This window comes from Desmodus rotundus, chromosome 10 (genome assembly GCF_022682495.2).
Source record: "Desmodus rotundus isolate HL8 chromosome 10, HLdesRot8A.1, whole genome shotgun sequence".
NCBI classification, from domain to species: Eukaryota; Metazoa; Chordata; class Mammalia; order Chiroptera; family Phyllostomidae; genus Desmodus; species Desmodus rotundus.
The window spans coordinates 80990489-81006393 of NC_071396.1; the positions used below are offsets into that span (position 1 = coordinate 80990489).

At 35.1% G+C, this 15905-nt stretch overlaps 1 pseudogene; it reads left to right on the top strand.

Annotated features, from left to right (window-relative positions):
• Positions 1–15241: 15241 nt before the first annotated feature.
• LOC112323046 (U1 spliceosomal RNA) lies at positions 15242–15393 on the top strand (annotated as a pseudogene).
• Positions 15394–15905: the final 512 nt, after the last annotated feature.

The window sequence follows — 15905 nt, forward strand, 5'->3', positions numbered from 1 at the left end:
CTTTACTGTCCTCATGGTAAATGTGACTTGAAACCAGCACCACTGAACATAATTTACATCTAATTTGAGGTCTTTCCTAGATCCTAATTTTCCATGAATACAGCATGTATAATAAAAATTTTAAGAAATAAATAAATGTTTTTCTATTTTAAAATCAAAAAAATCAAAAAAATGTTTCTCTCCCTCTCTTTCTCCCTCCTTTCCCCTCTCTAAAAATAAATAAAGAAAATCTTTAAAGAAATTATTGAAAGACTTAAGTAAACAGAAATATATCATGTTTTTAGAGAGAAAGGTTAGCATAATACTGTAACTGCTCTACAATTTGGTTTATGTATTTACTTCAATTCCAAGTAAAATTTGTATATTTTTAAGAATTTGATATCAGATTTAATAACTCTAAAAATTTTATTTATGTACAAGTGATACAAAATAGTCTAAGTAGAACAGGTGGGGGGGACCTACCACACCAGATATATATATATATATATGTGTGTGTGTGTGTGTATATATATATGTATATATATATGTGTGTGTATATATGTATATATACATATATGTATATATATGTGGACAGCTTACCTCTGAGAAAGAAAGCAATGCAGATTAGTTTAGAAAGAATAGACTATTAAATGTTTTTGGTAAAATGGATTATTTATATGACAAATTATATTGGATCTTTATTCCTATTGTATTGTAATTTCCAAGAACTAAAAATTTAAATGTAAAATGTGTAACTACAAAGGTTTCAGAGGGCAACATGAAGGACTATACAATCTTGGATTGGGAAAATTACTTTCTTAAATAAGAAACATGGATCATAAAACACAAGTTAAAAGTTTAAGCATTTGACATGCGTTAAAAACAAGAACATCTATTATTCTGAAGACGAACAGTTAATCATGAAGTTGGAGAAGATATTTGTAATGTATGTGCACACACATACATACCCACACACATATATCGATGATAGGTTATTATCTATATCTATATGTGTAATAGATTATTATAAAAGATATAAAAATAATTCATAGAAATGATAAACAAACTAGTGGTCAGAATAATCGGACAGGCATTTCCAGGAAGATGTATGAATGTCTTCCATCAAAAAGGTTGAAAAAATTAACTGGCAAATTGTTATAAAAAACTGCAATAAAATAAAATTTCATCATCATATTGGTAGAAAATATCAAGAAATATAAAGTTTAAATGAAGATATTAAGCAACAAAGACTGCTGATGGGACCACAAATTTGAACAATCATCTTGAAAAATCACTTCCCATCATCTAAAATTGAAGAAGTGGACATAGTATAACCCAACAATTTATCCTCAGCATTACCCTGCAGAAACTTGAACACATACGCCAGAGGGCATGCTCAAGAGTATTCATGGAAGCTTTGTCTGTGAAAACAAAACAAAATCCCCAAAACAAGATATTGTCAATAGGAGAAAAATTCAAGACATTTTATAACAGCCCTATGATAAATATTAAAGAGAAATGTAAATAAATAAAATGCATCTCTAGGTGTCGAGGTCTCAGGAATATAAAGTAGGGTAAAACTGCAAGTCACTCAATTATACAGCTAATATCATTTATGTGAATGTCAAAAAGTAGAAAACAAAATACATTATGTGACAAACACCACAAAGAAAAGGTGTAAAGACACAAAGTCAGGATTGCACATCCCTAATATGGGATCTGAAACACATCTAAATTTCTATTTCTTAGACTGTGGCCGGTACATTAAAGTTTATCCCACTGTTGTAACTTTTACCATACACATGCATTATACATCCTTCCATGAATTTAATGTGTATTATGTAGCTAATATAAAATATATTTAATATAATACTTATTAAATGTGTTTAATTATACAACATAGTATAATATATTTTATTTTTATCATATATAAATTATATAATCATTTTGTAAGATATAATTACATAATATAAGAGAGTACATATTGTATATAATATATTGAATATAAAATCTACACTTTCTCTAAATATAAGATTAAAATGATGATGATGGGGTAATATTTTCAAATTTTCAAGGAAAATTTAAACAGATTTTTGTATGTGGTTAAATTATGTAAATATGAGGGTAGAATAAATATTCTGATTGATAAGACCTTAACATTTTTATCACAAAAAGTTTATTTTTGAAAGTAGCAATCTAGAAGAAAGCGTTTCTTCAAAAAAGAAAATTATCTTCATTAAGAATACTGAACAATGGAAATTAAGCATGAATGAAAAATAGGAAAATTTGTTGCAAAATTAAGTAGAATTTTCTGTGGAAAAATAAATAAATTCACATTCTCTATAGTAAGTGAAACAAGTTGGAATTAAGAAATATAATTATAGATTAGTCAAAATATTTTAACCAAATACCATAAAAACAGTGTGATTTTCAAGTGTTAACATATATTGTACTAACTGTAGTTAAGGTGGGATGGAAAGGCACATGTTAAATTTATAGCGTGGAGAGCTGTTGGCAAGCGAAGAATCAGAGTGCCATCAAAGTATGAAGGTGACAGGAGGGTTTCAAAGGAATAGAAGATAAAAAACGCAAAGGAGAAGTGTGAGAAAATAAACAATATACACTTGTATATTGGTCTCTTGTCTCCAGCTCCTAACAAGGGCTTTTGAAACTCATGTAATTTCCTGGGTGACGAGCGTCCCTTGAGGTGACTCTGAGCGGGACCCTAGATGGCTCCTGCATGAGGGTAGGTCACAAGAAAGATTAAGCCATGAGTAGAAGCTTGGAATTTTCAGCCCCACTCCCCATTCTCTCAAGAAGAGAGAAGGACTGAAAACGGAGTTAATGATCAGTCAAGCCTCCATGAAGCAGGTTGTATAACACCCCAGAAGCACCGGGAGCGGGGAGCTTCTGGACTGGTGTACACACGAAGGTGCTAGAGAGCGGCACGCGGAGCACAAGCAAGCTTCGTTCCCTTCCCACATATCTTGCTCTGAATATCTCTTAATCTGGCTTCTCACGTATATCCTTTAATAAAATGCTAAACACAAACGTTCCCGAGTTCTGGGAGCTACTCTAGCAAGTTAATCAAACCCAAGGAGGGGGTTGTTGGATCCGCCACCTGCAGTCTCTTGGTCAGAAGCACAGGTGATTGCAACTGGAGTCTGTATGCGGTAGGGGGTGGGGAAGGACGGGGTCTCCTGGGACTAAGCCCTTAGCCTGTGGGGTCTGATGCTATCTCACAGGGCTAGTGCCCACACAGAGGTAAACTGTAAGACTCCTAGCCGGTGGCTGGGAATTGCCTGCTGGGGAGAAAAACCTCCAGGCATCTGGTGACCAGAAGTACCATGAGTAGTCCTCTGTGTGAGTGTGACACTGAAGAAACAGACTGAAATGAGGTTTTCCTTACAAAAGAAGCCTCTGCAAGGTGGACAATGCAATTAGCTCAGTCAAACTTACCTTACGCTAAGAAAAGATAAAGGGATAATGGACCTATGAATTGAACAATGAAAAGAGAGGCAACAGATCAGGTGGAAAATGAGTCAGACCAGATGGTAAGAAGACTTGCTTGCCTGTAGGCAGCAGGGATTCAGTGGGCCTTTTAAAAGGTGAATAAGGTAAACAGACCTGTATTTTAATAGAAATTACTCCTTTGTGAAGTACAGAAAGGCTTGTAATGCGTGAGAAGAGGGCCTAGGGAAAAACTCAGAGAGAGCAAACTGAAGACTAGTGGGAAGCAGCAGAGGTTTTCAGGCAAAAAAGAGAAGTGAGCTTAAAGGTCTGAGCCAGTGGGAAGGAGCAGCAGGAGCCAGAATGGGGTTACCTGGGCCAAGGTGGGCACTTAGGAGGCAGAGAATGATCAATAATGTTTAATGCCTCCAAAACACAAAGCTGTATTCAGACCTTTTGGTTTTGCAATTAGGAAGTTTTGGTGAATTTTCCCACTGCAATTTTTCTGATATGGTTGATGTAGAAGCCTTATGCTATGATTCGGGTATAAGTGGAATTTGAAGTAACCACAGTAAATAGAATAAATTTAATTTTACCTGAAGACAAGAGACAGAGGGGATAATTGACTTTGACTTGAGGATAAGGTAAGATGAAAGTAAGACTTGTGTTTGTTTTTTTAATAGAATTTTCTACTTCATATTCCCAGAGTACATTTTTTAATCCTCACCTAAGGATATGATTATTGATTTTACAGAGAGAGGAAGGGTGGGGAGTGGAGAGAGAGAAAGAGAAAGAGAGAGAGACATCAGTGTGAGAAGCATGAATCGGTTGCCCCCATACACACCCTGACTAGGAATAAACCCACAACCTGAGTACGTGTCCTAACCGGGTATCGATCCTGCAACTTTTTGGTGTATGGGACAATGCTCCAACCAACTGAGCCACCTGCCAAGGGCCAGAGTATATTTTTTAAAAAGTCTCCTGCTGAAGAATTTATTGGTTTTGATTCGGTTAATGATAAATGTAGGTATGTACTTATGACTGTAATCTCAACCCTGTTGGTGAGCTCTTGGAGGGCAGGAGTGATATTTCAGTCATTATTTTCATTTCCAGTGCATGTAATTTCTAGATGCATTAGAAAAAAGAATTTAATAAAATGCAATTCATCAGTATGTAGTATTTCAGCTTTCCAATGATTCTCGAGTATTTTATCTTGAACAATCTTGTCAGTAGTAAAACACCCCAAGTATGACTTCCTACTGAGGGGCAGCACAGTACAGAGGAGGGCATACAACATGTGGTCCCCAGACCAATAGCATAGCATCACCTTGGAGCTGGGAAGAAATGGAAGTTTTCAGGCATACCCAGACCGACTAAGTAGAAACTCCTGTGAATGGGGCCCAGCAATCTGTGTTTTTACAGGCCTTCGAGTTGATTCTGATTAGCCCCTACACTTGAGAACATTAATGAAGAGGAACAAATAGATCCTTGGATTTAACCAAATCTGTTTTCACATCTCACTATTGTCGTCTGTAAGCTGTGTGGTAGAGGGGAAAAATAAATCCTTCTCCTCTTCTAGATCCCTTGGCTGGTTTAATAATGAAATGAACATAAAATAGATTAATGGGAATAAAACAAGTCTAATTTTGTGCATATGCAAGCCCCATAAAAGTATGAGACCAAAGAGCAAGTCTGGCAGTTGAGGTTTAGATGCTGTCCTGAACTTGGGAATGGGATAGGGACCTGGGGCATCAAAGGGGAGGAGGGCAACTCATAATAGTATAAGAGAAAATGTTTGGTAATTTGATGTTTGCCCTGCTGTATAGACAGGTATTTAACATAAAAAGTTATCTCTGCTAAAACTCTCTTTCTAGGCCAAGCCCCCTATCTAAATTCTTTTAGGTAGTTAAGAGAGAGGGAAAAGATTTTCTTGAGCCTGCTGGGTCTTAGTTGCCTTTAGATCAAATCAATTCTCATGCCAGAGTGGCGTATTTTGGAGTGGCAAAGCCAGACCCCTTCAGCTGTACACAGACAGCATGTTTTCAAAAATTCCAGAATATGGTTTCCTGAAACAGGATGGTGGGGGCTACTTGAAGAATCTTTATGAGAAACAAGTGATGTAATAAGTGAAAGCAATTAGCCCATTGTCTGATAGGACGCCAATGCTAAATATACGTGAATTTTCCTACTTAATGCAGAACGTGTTGCTACTGTGGAATTATGTTTTCCTAGAGAAACCTAGAAATCGTACAGTTTAAAAGAGGGGGAGCTGGGGATTGATGTAGGTTGAGTACTTACTTTCATTGGGCAATTGTCTTGGGTGTTTTTTCAAGAGTGTCTTCTAGATTCCAAAGGAGGCCATCTCACTTCACAATCTATTTTATTTTTAGCATCACTTCAGGTACCGTTGTGTCAAGAATGAATTCAGTAACTGCAGAAACAAACAAAAAAAAAAGCAAAACAAAACAAAACAAAAAGATCTCTATAAGAAATTTCAGCTTTTCACTTAAAAAGTTCAAATCTTTTTTAAATATTTAAATGGGGGAGTGTACTATAGAAAATGTTTTAATAGCAAAATTCTAAATAAGGAACATTTCTCATATTTGGGGAAAATAAAGGCACTGATGCTTGTTTGGCCTGTAAATGCTTTTTTATCATTTGGGCAGGAATGGACCCATAAAATCAATCACAGGAAGAGGCATGCATTTTTCAGAGCTTTGTCTCTTTCTATTGTTCAGCTTTGGCAAAGGTATTAAAACAGCTTCCTATAAACAGCACTTATTCATACGGCTCACACTTTCATGTAGCTTCCCCCCATCCTCTATCTTTAAATGCAAGGTCAGCTCTACACTGTTATAAAGAAAATGGTTTTGAAATCACACCTACCCCTTTCTTTCGTGCCTCAAAAATATCCCTGAGCCCTGTTCTTAAATTGACATCCATTAAAAACAATTCAATCATGGACTGATCAGCTGATCCAGTGACACGCAGGCTACAGCTTGGCTTCCTCATTTCTTTGTTGCTAGTGGGCCTTTGTTTGAATCCTGCAGCATCAGCCTTGGCTGCAATAATTGACTGACTGAGCTCTGCCAGAGGGCACAACATAACAAAGGAAGATAAATATGAACAGTTAGTGAAGGGAGCCCTGGGAAAGACATAAATAAAGGTTGTGTAGGCACCCAAATACTGCTGCATTGGTGGAATCCTACCTGAGTCAAGATAAACAAGGTGACTGTATTTTTATTTCACTGTCAGGGAGGTGAATTCAAGGAGAGACTTTGCGTTCCAAGAGACCTGTTAAGCCTTCAAATGATCATTGCCTAAGCTAATGGGGCAAACACACTCACACATAGATAAATTCTGAACCTAAATGGCCTTCACAGTTTGAACTCCTTAGATAATACAACAATGAATATTTTAGAGAAGTCTACCTAGATAGCAGTCGTGAGTCAATAAATACAGACTGGCTAGGTCTTTGGTAACAGCATATAAATCCATTTGGTAAACCATTCAGAATTCAGCATTTAGTCTCTTACATGAATTCAATGGTACCTAATAAAATCCTTAAATTTTCTGTGAGGTTCACACACACATGAGGAAATCATAGCTTTCTATAATCTCAGGAGTGGAAAGAACCTTAAAGATCAGATAGTCCAGTTACCATGTAATGAGTTGTTTGGGAAAAAGCATCATTATCAAGTTGTATCTACTATAAATTATACAATTGGTAATTTAGGCAGAATCTCAGCATCTGGGGCACTTTAACTGATGACAATGCATACAGCAGGTACCCAGTGAAATTATTTAATCAGTGACAAGGATTATTTTGAATGAGGTGCCTTTTGCAAGAAGACACATAATTTATATTGTATTATTGAAATAAATGAAGAGAGTTCCTTAAAATGTTCCCTAAAATGAGCTAGCTTCTTAAGACCTCCTTCTTTTCCTTTCCTCTTATTTCTCCCTTCCTTTTGTTTTTCCTGTCCTTTCTCCTTCCTTCACTCCCTTTTCTCCTTCTTTCTTTTCCACAAGATAAAACTAGGGCCCTGGCAGGATAGCTCAGTTGATTAGAACTTTGTCCTATATGCCAAGATGTCAGGTTCAAGGTCAAGGCACATACAAGCAACCAAAGAATGCACAAAGAAGTAGAATAACAAAATCGATGTTTCTCTCTAAAAAGTCAATAAATAAAATTTTAAAAATAGAAAGTCAAAATCAGTTAAAAGCTAATTACAGTATCTACCTCAGGAATTGTTTACAAACACACTTAATAAAGCTATTTGGTCAAGAATGTGGAACTGAGGGGGAGTTGGCTCTGGCTAGATTGCTCTACTAAGAATTTGACAGGATGTTTTTGTGGATAGTCAGCTGGGAGATAGAAAAGAGGACCTGAGCAATTGCTTTGCAATACCTACCTGTGAAGAATTCCCAGACGTCCCAATAGTTACAGATTTTTATGACCAGTGATTTTTCAAAGATTGTATTTATTTTTTAGAGAGAGGGAAAGGGAGGGAGAAAGTAAGGGAGAGAAATATCAATGTGTGAGAGAAACATCGATCTCTCACACACCCCCCACAGGGCGGCTGGCCCATTGCCTCCTTATCATCCATCCTTACTGTGACTTTTCAGCTTGTGGGTGGACTCCCGACCCACTGAGCCACACCAGTCAGGGTCAGTGATATTTCAATTTTAAAAATGTTTGCTCAGCAATGTTGTTATACAATGTCTTTTTATTTCCTCAAGATTTTAATTAAGCATGCTCACATGAAATTATCTTTTGTGAAGTGAGGTCGGATTGAAAGAAAGTAAAGCAAACAAAGAAGCCTGTGCTTTATCTCTGGATTAACACAGCACAGAGAGAAAAAATCGCCGATAATAAGAAGTGATGAAGATCAAGATTTCAGCAAAAATAGAAATTAATACCTTACATTTTTGAAAAAAATGCCAAGCACTGTGTTATCAGCCTACATGAGTTTTCAAATCTACTTACTCTATGGAGAGAAGTGATTATTTGTCTTATATTCCACAATAAAAAGATAGAAGCACAAAGAAATTAAATCACTCCCATAAAGGCACACAGTTAACAAACAATGTGAATAAGCTTTGAATCCAGAAAGTCTAACATCCAACAGAAAATAGATAGATAGAAAATAAATAGATGAAAATAGATAGGTAGGTAGATAGATAGAATTACGGAATGAATGCTTACATCCCTCCAAAATTCTATGTTGAAATCCTATTCCCCAATGTAAAGGTGTTAAAAGAATGCAGTAAATCAGTAGTCTTCAATCTGGAAGAGCAGTCTCAGGAGAGTCCCACCCTGCTGGCATACTGATCTTGGATTTACAGTCTCCAGAACTAGGAAGAATAAATTCCTTATGTTGATAAGCTGCCCAGTCTCTGTTGTTTTGTAATGGCATTCAGAACCAAATAAGATAGATAAAGCCTGGATAGATAGACATTTGTTAAATAAATGTTTTCCAAGTACAGTCTGGGTTATTCTGACTTTGAAAGATTATCATAAATATATGCTGTCGATATACAATGTGTTTTTAAACATAGCCATTGAGTAATCTCCTCTGTAATATAACTGCTCTCGTTCTTGGAGTGGTGAATTAATGAGTGGCTTAATCTTTACAGTTCTGACATATTATATTATTAACTCACATGAAGAAGTGGTAATGAATTTAAAAGGTCTTTTGTTTGTTGATGTGAACCCCAAATATGTAAGAGTAGGAGATATTGCTTCTTCACTCTCTAGTCTATGTAATTCCAATTAGGTCCTAATCACAGATATGCCAATTTGTTTTTGCTATGGGAAGGATATGAAGGGGCTTTAAAAAATATTTTTCCTCCTATCTTCTAAATTCTTGTAGTTCAGATGAACAGAAAACCAAATTTTAATACATGCACACAGGGAATTCATATAAGCATACCATTCCAAAGACAGGCAGCCTTGGGTATGTGTGACATTTTGGACAAAAGAAAAAAGATGGTGAATGGGGTCTTAGATTTCAGAAGTGGGGCTGGCTGATCTATAGGCAGTTGAGGAATTGCTGAACACACTGGTGGGAAATTTTTTCTAGGCCACTCAGATGTATGTAGCTAACAATCTCTTGCCTGAAGGCTTCTTATTTAACACATTATATTCACATTAGTCTAGGTGAACATTTTAAAATTTCCTTCCTGAAGCAGGATTTTCTATCTGAATCTCTCCGGCAGAAAAGGGGAGAGAGTCAAAGGTTCTTTCTGCGTCTTTTGTTTCTTAATAACCAGTTTAAGATTAATATCCCAAAAGGCAGAACTTGTGGCCCCCTCAGATTTCATGCCTTCAATGCTCACTTACAAACGGAGTATGAAAATGACAAACATGTATATTTATTGATCATAATGGCTCTCAGAAATGTTTCAGTGAAGTAAAAGCTTTGCCTATCGACTTTTTCATAGGTTTTAGTTTTAATGTCTTTTATTTTTCTATTTCCAGGTATTACACACATGAAAAACTTACATTTTAATGAATTTATGATCTTTTCTAAAGGAATCTGAAGTTTCTTGTAAGCATCACCACAAGAAAAATTAATACGTAAGAGTTAACTTCGAAGAAATTTTATAAAAGTATAGAGGAGGATGTAAAATGGTATATAAAATGTAGTTCCATTACTTCAAATATAAATATATTTAATTCTGCTTCCAGCAAAAATGAAAGTATGATAACTGGATTTATTTTCTTTCCTGAAACAACTAGACACCAGGCAAAAAAAAAAAAGAAAAAAATACATGTAACAATATTCTCAAGCCATTAGACATCCAACAGTGAAGGCCAGGGATTTATAAGAGACAGGACACAAGCAAGAAGATATCTATCATTTCTACAGTTAAATGTGTACAGAAAATTTCTAAGCTACGGGAACACAGCCAACAGAGGAGGAATGTGGCAGAAGAACATAGGCAGAGACGGTCCTCTCTCTCAGTTGAAAAGATTAAGCTCAGAGTTCAGGGAAGCCAGGGAAGCTAGAGTTGACAAGACAAAATATGGGAGAGGGAGACCTGAATAGAAGGAGCACTCTGGAGATCGGTAAGGTGTTCGTTCCTTCAAGTATTTAGCTGAGTACTGATCAGCATTCACATGGGAGAAAAATACCCGAGGCTGGGAAAGAATGACTTAAAAGGACCATAGTTCTGTCAACCAAAGGTCGTGCAGAGCTCGGCATAGTATAATATCCATCTCCCACAGGCAGAGGGGAAATTCTTACAATTCGTGGGACTTTGGTTAGAGTTAAACTATTAAGAAGGATTCTGTTTCCTGGGAGGTACTAGATTATTGTATAGTGTGTAAATGGAGTCCTGGAGAAAGAAGAAGAGGAAAAAAAATTTGAAGAAGAGTAAGCCACAATTTTCCAACTTTGATGAAAAACAGTTATGTGTCGTGAAGTAACGTGATATCACTTCAGTACACATTCAGATAACTTACACGTGTATACAATAAATTCTATTGTAACAAGTAAGCATGAAAATTTATAATAATGAGCTAACAAAGGCAATAAAATTAAATCACAAGAATTGCACAATCCAAAAGAAGGAAAAAAATAGGTGGAGCAAATAAAAAATAAATAGAAAGATGGTAGATTTAAACCCAATTATATTGATAAACATGTCAAATATTAATATTCTGACATCTCAATCAAGGCGAAGATTGTTGGGTTGAATAGAAGGCAAGACCCAACTATATATGCATCCCACAATACATTCAGTTTAAATATGAAAACACAAATAGTTGAAAAGGAAAGGAAAGGGCAAAAATTATGGACCATGTTAACACTAATCATGAACATTGGAATTGCTATATTGGTATAAAAATGTGTATTTAAAAATAAAGAATACTCCAGAATTAGATTAATTTTTTAAGAGAACATAAGAACCCTAAATGTTTATGTACTAAATAACAGAGCTTCAAAGTACAGGAAGCAAATACTAACAGAATAGCAAGAAGAAATAGACCAATCTGCCAGTAAATACAGTATCTCTCCTTGAATAATCAATAAGAGAAATAAAGAGACAATGAGCAAGATTGTAGTAGACTTGAATAACACCATAAACCAACTTATCTGTTCAATGTTACAGACTGCTGCACCCAACAATAGCAGAATACATATCCTTTTAAACTGCTAAAACACATGTACATACTTAAGGCCATTAAATTTTTTCAATAGATATTTAAAAAGAAGTTATACTAAGTTAAGTTCTCTGACCATAATAGGCTTAAAATTAGAAATCAACAACAGAAGGCCTCTGCAAATCCTCAAATATTTGGAAATTCAAACACTCTTCTTCTGGATCTGTGAATCAAAGGACTAAAAGGTAAGTTAGAAAATATCTTGAACAGAATGAAGAGAAAACAGAACATGGCAATATTTGTGTGATGCATGTAAAGTAGTATTTAGAGGGAAATTTATAACATTAAACATCTATTATATAAAAAAAAAAAGCCTTGCCCTGGCTGGTATGGCTCAGTGGATTGGGCACCAGCCCTCAATACAAAGGGTCGCTGGTTTGAGTCCCAGTCAGGTCACATGCCTGTGTTGCAAGCCAGGTCCCCAGCCTAATGTTATAAATTTCCCGCTAAATACTGCTTTACATACATCACACAAATATTGATGTGTTTTGTAGGGGGCGTGTGAGAGGCAACCATACATTAATGTTTCTCTCCTTCTCTTTTTCCCTCCCTCCCCTTCTCTAAAAATAAAATAAATGTTTTCAAAAGAAATCCTTTAAAAAAAGAAAAGAAAAAAAATGTCTTAAATCAATCACCTCAGCTTCTGCCTTATAAAACAAGAAAAATAATAGCAAATGAAATCAAAATATTCAGTAGAAAGGAACTTCTAAAGGACCTGAAAAGACATTTCTCCAAGAGGACAAAGAGATGGCCAATAGACATATGAAAAAAATGCTCAATGTCGCTAATCATCAGAGAGATGCAAATTAAAACCATAATGACTTATCACCTCACTCCTGCCAGAATGGCTACCATCAGTAAATAAACAAAGAAGCATTGGAGAGGATGTAGAGAAAAGGGAGCCCTAGTGCACTGTTGGTGGGAATTGAGACTGGTGCAGCCACTGTGGAAAACAGTATGGAGTTTCCTCAAAAACTTAAAAATTAAAATGGCTATTGACACAGTGATGCCACTTCTGGGAATTTATCCTAAGAATCCAAAACACCAATTTAAAAGAATTTATGAACCCCTATTTTCATAGCAGAACTATTTATTCGGCTGGCCAAAAATTTAATTTGGTTTTTTTTTTCCGTAAGATGGCTCTAAGAGCACTTAGTTACCTTTAACTTCATTCCAAACAGTTGTGTAAAATTGTATTGTGACAGCTGCCATATCAGTGTGCATTAAAAAAAAACTTATCAAAACTGGAAAATTTTTGTGTAGATATTTTAATATTGAAGATGGAAGAAAATATGCAACATTTTCAACACATGTGTTATTATATCAAGAAAGGTAAAAATGCAACTGAAATGCAAAAAGAAAAAAGATGTGTGCAGTGTATGGAGAAAGTGCTGTGACTGATCAAACATGTCAAAAGTGGTTTGTGAAGTTTCATGCTGGAGATTTCTCACTGCATGATGTTCCACGGTCAACGGTCAGGTAGATCAGTTGAAGTAGTGATCACATTGAGACATTAATTGAGAACAATCAACATCATACCATGTGGGACATAGCTGACATACTCAAATTATCCAAATCAATAGGGTTACTGTTAAAATGAGAAATGTGTCTTTTATTTTACAGAAAAAAACATATGGACTTTTTGGCCAAGCTAACACAATAACCAAAGTCTGTAAACAGCCCAAGCATCCATTACTAGAGGAATGGGTGAAAAAGCTGCAGTACATTTACACAATGGAATACTATACAGCAATAAATAAGGGACAATTACCTTTTGTGATGGCATGGATAGACCTGTAGAATATTATGCAAAATGAAATACTGTATTTTGCCATGTTTAATGTGCAAATTTTTGCCCAAATTTTTGAGGGAAAAATAAGGATGCACATTATACATGGGTATAATGATTACATACCATGGGTATAATAATCCCATGTATAATGCACACAAAAACATTGGTGCACATTATGCTTGGCAAAATACAGGTAAGCCAATCAGTGAAAGACAAACACCGTATGGTCTCACTTATTTGTGGAATCTAAAGAACAAAATGGAAACAGAGACATGGGTACGTGGAACAGACTCACAACTGTCAGAGGGGAGGGGAGGGGAGGGGAGGAAGAAGGTGAAAGGATTAACCACAGAACACAAGTGTATAACCCTTAGGCTCAGGCAAAATGACCCTTAGGTGGGAAAGGGAGGTGAGGGCTGGGGGTAAGTGGGCAACCTCCACATGAGGGGGGGGGAGTGGGAATATCTGTAAAAAATAAAAATAAAGTAAAAAAAATAATAAAATAAAATGTTCATCAGAACAATAAAAAAAGAGCAGAATGAAAATCAGTAAAACTGAAAATACAAAACATACACAAAAAATAGAAAAAAATTTAATTTGATTGTTCTAAGAAGTTGATAATATTGATAAATGTCTACTCAGGTGATCAAGAAATAAAGAGAAAAGATATAAATTATCAATTTATACAATATAAATTATTCTTGTTATTGAACAAGAATAAAAGAAGTGATAATGTACAGATAGTAAAAATTATAATATAGGAAGATTATAAAAATGGATACTTTTTTTGCAAGATACAAATAGTCAAAGCACACTCAAGCTAAAATTAGTAACCTGGATCGTTTTATATCTATGAAAGACCTTGAACTAATAGTGTAAAATCTTTTTTTAAAAGTGAATAATGAAAACTTTTTGGGTCAGATAGCTTCATTTGGCAATTTTACTCAAATAATACCAGATCTAGCCTAATTCTTTCTCTCCAAAGTTAAAGAGGAAATGATGTAATGCAATTCATTTTATGAAACCTATATTACTTTCATACCAAAATGAGATATAGATATTTCAAGAAAGAAAATGTATAGATCTACATCTCTCATGAATAAAAGTCCAAAAAAGTCTTAATAAAATTTTAGCTAATAAAATTCAATGATATATAAAAAAGATACATGTTACAATCAAGTGGAGTTTATCTCATATATGCAAGGTTGGTTTATTATTTGAAAATAAATCAATGTAATGTATTATAGTAACAAAAAATAAAAACTATAAATCATCTCAAGACACAGCAAAAGCATTTTACTAAAGCAAAATAAAAATGAAGAAAAACCCTTTCATCATTAAAGAAATGTTTTAGAAAACTAAGACTAGAAGGAAAATTTCTCAACCTGATAATAGGTATCAATAAAAATACTACAGGTTAACATACGCAAATGAAATACTAATTGCTTTACTCTAAGATTAGGAAAGAGCGTATGAGACTATGTCTATTCTCCCCACTTGTCAATATTGCACTTGAGCTTCTAGTCAGTTCAATAAAGCAATAAAAATATATAAATGTCATTCAGATTAGAAATGAATAAACGTGTCTTTATGTACAAAGAAAATAATCCTTTATATGGAAAAATCATATGAAATCTACAAAAGTGCTATTGGAACTAGTAAGTGAGTTTAGGAAGGTTGGAAGAATATATAAGACAAATATACAAAAATAAATTTTATTCATTTGTAGACTTCAAACAACTGGACAGTGAAATAAAGCAAATCATCATACATAATTGTAACAAAAACCAAGAAAGAGAGATGAATTGGACAAAAGCTGTGTAAGACAGTGCATTAAAACTTTAACCTTACTTACCTAGCAGGGGAGGTGCTATGATCACGAAGGTGTTTTTCCCAGGGCGAGCCACTCCCAAGGTGCTGACCTATGGGGTTTCCTCAAATGTAGGAAAGTCGACTGCAGAATTGTGATAGTGGGGGGCTGCTTTCGTGCTGTCTCATTTTTCTTGGGTTACAAATGTCAGATCATATAGTTCTCTCTGGTTGTGGCCAGGATACTGAGCTCATAATTAACTAACCAAATAAATAAATGAATAAATAGTATAATCAGTGCTAAGAGAAAGTAGAGAAGTCCTAAATAGTTAGAGAGATCCTCTATGTAATAGAGAGTTTTGGGTTTTTTGGCGGGTTTTTTTTCATATAATACCCAAAGAATGATCAATCGAACATTTAGACATTGGATTTCTTCATCCTCAATAACTTCTACTCTATAATATTTTGTTGAAGAGAAGACTAGTCGCCGTAGGCTGGAAGAAATGTGCATGATAAAGTACTGGTATCAGAATATGTAGAATTCTGTTTTCAAGTTGTTATAGACTAAATTTTTGTGTCCTTCGAAATGTGTGTGCTGGACACCTAGCCACAGTGCAATGGCATTTGGAGATGGGGTCTTTGGACAGGAATTAGGGCAAGATTCACTCATGAGGACCAGGCCCTCATGATGGGATTAGTGGT